The sequence below is a fragment of the Crinia signifera genome, chromosome 2, assembly GCF_055691185.1.
Source record: "Crinia signifera chromosome 2, ASM5569118v1, whole genome shotgun sequence".
NCBI classification, from domain to species: Eukaryota; Metazoa; Chordata; class Amphibia; order Anura; family Myobatrachidae; genus Crinia; species Crinia signifera.
The window spans coordinates 321,229,681-321,236,067 of record NC_139218.1 but is presented as its reverse complement, the minus strand read 5'-3'; the positions used below and the strand labels follow the sequence as shown (position 1 = coordinate 321,236,067).

Below are 6,387 nucleotides of genomic sequence, written 5' to 3'. Positions count from 1 at the left end.
AAAAAACTCACTAGGAGGAGGAGGAAGCCGAAGCTGTCAGCTCTGTTTATCGGGCTGAAAGCACCGCGGGAGGTGCTGCGTGCGGCCGCACATGTGCACCAGCCCTCCCGCGGCCATTTTTAGTTTGGTCACAGCTGAGGCCATCTTTGATTAGAGTATTTTGCTGCGGCCGCGGCCGGTAACCGCGGAGATGGCGGTTCGGCGGGCCGCAGCCCAGCCAGGGAGGGTGGGCGGCCGCAACAACTGTAAAATGTGCCGGCCCACCGGGAAACGGCCCGGTTTCCCGGTGGGCCAATCCGCTCCTGCTGCGGAGTCATCTGAGTCCCCGCCGCAGATGGGAACTAGTAGCGCTACTAGTTCCCATCTTCCGACGGCCCCCCACCGATGACTTCCCATTCGCCGAACGGACCCAAAAGCACACTGCATGATACCCGCTGCCCGGACCTCTGTGAGCTGACAAGTACCAGGGGAGGGGGCGGAGTGGGCATACAAGTACCAGGGGAGGGGGGGAGCGGGCATACAAGCTGGCAAGTACTAGGGGAGGGGCGGTATATTACTGGATTACCGTTTTTGTACCTTTCACAACTGGTTCCATGTGAAAGGTACAAAAACGGTAATTAACCAGTAATATACCATGGTACTTGTGTATTATCACAGCGCCCACGATGTTCATCATACTGCATCTCATCGCATCGCATGCAATATAGCGGCATGCGATGTGATGCAATTTTTAATTGTACAAGCACCCTGATGGCTGCTTACAATGTGAAATGCACCCCCATTGTCAACGCCACCCCCACTATCAACGCCAACCCGAAGCGTGGCGAGTGCAGCAGTACGCATCCTCCCACCTTTTCATAACCCCACTATCCACGTCGGCGAGGAATTGATTTTAAATAGTGTGGCGAGCGAAGCGAGCCACCGAGCCCGAAGCGTGGCGAGCGCAACGAGCCCCGCGAGGGGACGCGGAATACATGTAAAGTAATCCGCGTCCCCTTAAGGGGCTCGCTGCGCTCGCCACGCTTCGGGCTCGGTGGCTCACTGCGCTCGGCACACTATCTAAAATCAACTCCACACCGACGTGGATAGTGGGGGTATTAAAGGTTGGAGAATGCGTACCGCCGCCCCTCGCGTGCTCGCCACGCTTCGGGTTGGCGTTGATAGTGGGGCTCGCGTTGACAATGGGGGTGCATTTAACATTTCAAGCACCCATCAGGGTGCTTGTACAATTAAAAATCGCATTGCATCGCATGCCATTTGCTGGCATGCGATGCTATGCGATATTTTATTGTACATTCCGGGTCATTTAACGCGAATATCGCATTGCATACCATCGCATACCACTAAATAAGGTATGCCATACAATGTGCGCCGTGGTAATACACAAGTACCTATACCGTTTACAACACGCAGTGTGAAAGGGTCTTTATAGCTCAGACCTGTTTTAAATTCCAGGTCTTTACCCGTTTCTGCAGTGTGAAACCAGCATGAGGCAAAAAAACAATGTATTGATAAGTTATAAGCAGAAAAACAACAAATTTAAACACTTTAACTTACTTAGGACTGTATAAAGTACTATATAGCACTAAAGCCTTCTATTACAGATATAGGCCCTTATTCTGATTGACGCGGACTTTACCGCGTACTTACGGATCGCGTCTTTACGGCGTCTGCGCATGCGTGGAGAACGCTACGCGCATGTGCCACGCCTTGACTCGGTACCAGTTCGGGCAAATCCCGTCCAAAACTGTTCACCGCTATCAGTCGGGAAATAGGGGCGTATTATGGGCGTCATGCGGAATGACACATGGGCGTAGTTTCAAAGTGGGCAAAACGGGGCGGAAACATGGGCGGACACGGGGGAGTACACTTATGTTGGGGGGCGTACATTCGGAAACCACACCGAATGCACGCGATCAAAAAGGGCAGAAATGTGCGGTGTCCACAAGTGTACTATTGCTTTGCGGACACCACTCGTTCATGCGGTAGGCGAACGTACGCCTAATGACTACAACCATTAACACCTGAACCCAATAGAATCTACTCCTTTACTCATTACTCACTAATAGGCCGCTTGTCAGTGCTTTAATTGAAACCATTGCTGCTTCAAGGAAACCTTACTAGTCCCCCACATATGCTGTACTTGTCAGACACTTTCAAACTGCTAACAATGGACATGACAGAATATTAATACTAGCAATACACATGTGTATTAGACATGTACTCATGAAACCACACACATTGATTCCAATTCCAAATAAGCTGTTTTTTATGAGGATAGGTAATTGAATAAGTGGGTCATGTGATGTATTGCAGAATTGACATAATAGTGGGTTGTTTGGCGTAAATACTCCGCTTACGGGCGGTAGCACCGCTTGGCTCCCGTTCGGATGCGGTATTTCCGAGCATACTCTGTAATACTCTGTAATACCGTGCAGAATCGGAGTGTTTCTCCCGCACACGCATGGTTTGTATGTCGTCCGTAAACACGCCCTGTTCTTAAAGAGTGAGTCCGTCCGAATGCGGAGGACACGTGGGCGTTTCTACGGACGATGGCCGCACGCGGCAAAACACCGTGGCGTGCGGACCGCACCGTAAGAATGCGGGAATATCCGCACCAACCAGAATAAGGGCCGGCCCTTATTCTGGTCCGTTCGCAGCAGGGCTGCATTCACTCAGGAACCGATGTTTTTGTACTGCGCATGCGCATTTCTATGCATATGCAGGGTGCACGCACACACCCAGGACAGCGGATGGGGGGGGCAGAGAGGGGGGGTGGACAGCGCCATTAGCTTATGAGAACGCCCAGCATTTCATGGGCGTTCTCATGCTAATGATGCCATGGCGCGGGTGCGGGGAGCAGTCAGCTGACATCACTGGATGTCAGCTGCCTGCCCATTCCTAGCATGCACGCATATGTAAGTGACTTGAGAGTCACTTTTATATGCGTGTACCTTCCACATCTTTCGATGATCGGCGAAAGTCATTATAAAAATCAGCTTAGAATGAGCTGTTTGTTTAAGCCCTGAGGTGAGACACAGTTCAGCTCCCCTGCTCCCAGCACTGGAGCAGCAGTGTAAAGCTGTGTACACACGGTGCAATATATTGCTCAGTGTCCTGTTTTTAGGGATGGCCATCGACTTTCGATGTTCCCAAAACATCGATGGTTGGGGCCTAGTGCTTCGATGGTTGGGACCTAGTGCTCGATGTTTTGGGCATCGATAGTGGTTGGTCGATTAGTTTTATGCTATTGATGGATGGCTTCCGATGGTAAAAGTTGGGGGCGCATGCGCACTGGGGGCGCAGCGTCATTGCGTCCATTGGCGTCGCTGCAGACAGCAAGCCCCGCCGGGAGGTGCACGCATGCGCAAAAGAAAGTAAACCTGGATTTCTTCTGCACATGTGCACGGATCCCGGCCGGGCAGGCTGCCCGCAGCGACCCTTCCCATTGCTCTGGCAGGAACCATCGATGGTGTGAGGTAGAATGGTTTAAAGCCATCGATGGTTCCTGCTCTAGAAGCCATCGATGGCAATGATCAATGGGGGATGTGCGATGGCAATCCCTACCCGTTTTCATTAGTGTCCAGAGATGGTCGCTGATGAAAGGAGACTCTGCCGGGGAGCTGCAGAGGGAAACAGGTGGTCGCAGGAGCAGCGACCATTGGGGGTAGAACACGGGAGCACACACCTGGTGATTTATTGCCACAGCACAAACAAATCACTGCCAATATGGTCCCTCAGCATATTGCCAGCGATATTGAACCGTGTGTACACAGCTTAAGGGGGAGATGCATAGACTATCAATGACCAGTTGCATTATTGCCATTGATGGCAACCATTTATGGCAATGATGGCTATCCCTACGGCTGAGTAGCAGCAGCAGCACCACCACTGCATCACCTGTGGTAAAACGCCTTTCTTATCAATTAACTTGTTCAGCACATCTGAAGTAAATCATATATTAAGAGAAAACTCCAGACACAGCGTATTTTGTACCTAATGGAATGGGTCATGTTGGAGGGTATGGGATAGATAGGTATTTTACTTGAAAGTGTGTATATAAACTACATCTCCCAGCAGCTATCGGGAGTACAGGAAGATAGGCCGGATATGACGTAATATTCAGCCCTATAAATACGGCCGGCCGCGACGTTAACGCCCTCTTGTCATTGGTGCCATCTTCGGAAGGTATAGAAGTCAACGCTGGTCAGGCTTTTGGCCTGTACCTCATCTATCGCCATCCTGCCTGCTCCGGGCCATCAGCACCGCGTACTAACCCTAATCTGTTCTCTCCTCACAGGTTCATCTCCTGAAGATGAGAGCCAAGGTAAGCAGCGATGCAGCATTGTTCTTAGCGCTTCAGTCCTCTTCCCCCGGCCTCCGTTTCTCCGTTTCCCAGCACGGAGCCGGAGCCGTGTGTTAGTGGGGTGTATGTGGCTGGGTGCATCATCCTCGTTACGGTCACGTGTCTACCGTGTAAAATGGCGGCGTAGCACGGAACATCGCCGTTGTCTATTTTTAAGCGTGGAGCGTAATATCGTTGCGCGTCCGGGTCTGGTCCTTCCTCTGCCTCACACTGATTGCAGCTCATGGTCGTGAGAGGCGCATTGCGCTGCTGGCTGTGCTCTCCCCGCAGCACTGCGCCCACTGTTTCTGCATGAGGGAGGGTCGGGTCACGGTGTGGCTGGTGCATGTGGTCTCTGCTCATGGCTGCTATATAACTCCTATCTGCTTTTCTCTTTCAGTGGAGGAAGAAGCGTATGCGCAGGTATGTTTCCCAATGTGACCAGTCATGTCGGGTTTCTATCCCCTCCCTCTTTCTACCCTATTAAGCGTTGTAGAGCCTCATGTACATTCAAGTGACTGTCTCGATATGTGGTATCCACTAAATACTAAACAAATTATTTGGGGGAATAAGTTGCTGGTAGCTCACTTAATCAATGATACGTATTTAATATTTGTAATCACTTTTTTTAATTATACTTTAACAATTCCCTAGCGGTATTCCAAGGACTCTGTTTGGCAATCCCTGACCATGCATGTTTTCCAAATCTTTAAATAAATGCAGTAATGTGTAACTAAAATCTGGTCAGTAATGTGCCTCAATAAGGAGATGAGGAAAACATGCGTGGTCAGTGTTCTCAAATTTGAGACTTTTCTAAAGAAAGATATGATATGGTGCAAAATGTAGTTGCAAATTAAATGTTAGGCTAGCAGCCATGTTTATGACTTTATTTTTATTGTAAAGTCACCACATAATGGGGTATATGCATGAAGCTGTAGTGAAGTTGGCTATAACAACCAGTTAGGTTTGCAGTATCTTTTATGAAGTGCCTTAAATTCTAGTAGTTGACTGGTTGCAATGGGCCATTTCTAAACTGGTGCAACTTCAACTTAACATAGAAACATAGCATTTGCTGGCAGCAGATAAGAGCCACATCTGGTCTACTTTTTTTTTTTTTGTCGCATACACACTAGAAGATATTCTATGAATAATGGTGACCTGTTTCCCCATTTTAAATTATAGTCAGTGATGTCAGCTGGTTCATGCTCTGTGTGGAAAACTGAGCACCACAACAACCTGCAGCAGTGTATGAACAATAGTGTACACACTGACCAATATCACCCAGAAGGGCCACATTGAGCAATATTTGTAATATTGCTTAGTGTGTTTGTGTGGGGCTCTAGATCAGTGGCTCTCAAACTGTGGGTCCTGACCTTCTCAGCATGGGGTCGCGACTGCATGTTGCTGACCATCAGGCTTATGATATTTCTTATCTCAAGTCAGTGATTCAAGGTGTCTGGAAAAGCTGTTGCATTGTCTAACTTTAGACTCCATAATTTTGTACCTCCACAATGCTGCCATGTATGTGCTGTCTGCTGCCATGTATGTGCTGTCTGCTGACTACACGTGGTGACCTTCCGCAGTAACTACCTGGGGGTCCCAGAGCCAAACAGTGTAAGGACCCCTGCTCTAGATAAGATCAACCCTTTTTTTGGCTGCTTCATAATTTTTTTTTTTTTTTTTCAATGGGCTGTAAGGGCAATGTGGGTTTCCTGTAGTATTTGAAAACGTGCTAATATTTACACTATTGTAGACTGAAGCGTAAGAGGCGAAAGATGAGGCAGAGGTCCAAGTAAACGGCTCTTCCATTGCTGCCTCTGAGGTCTGCAAGCTGAACACTACCTTCCTGAAGAAATACCATCTTCCTTCTGAGGCTTTCACCTGGAACTGTCTGGCAAATGTCTCCTTCAATTGGAAGTCTCCACAGTACAACCTGAGCACATGTGATTTGGACTGGCATGCTGACACCTTGTCAGGAGTTTGGACTTGTTTGTTTCTGATCTCATGCAGCAAGTAAAATAAACACCATTTGGTTAAACAAA

General features: G+C 48.9%; 1 long non-coding RNA gene across 1 annotated transcript; it reads left to right on the top strand.

Moving 5' to 3' along the window:
- The first annotated feature begins 4,187 nt into the window (after positions 1-4,187).
- LOC146057666 (uncharacterized) lies at positions 4,188-6,387 on the top strand. The gene is made up of 3 exons (XR_014469760.1): positions 4,188-4,327; positions 4,746-4,768; positions 6,099-6,387. It is a non-coding gene; the product is annotated as an uncharacterized LOC146057666 (long non-coding RNA).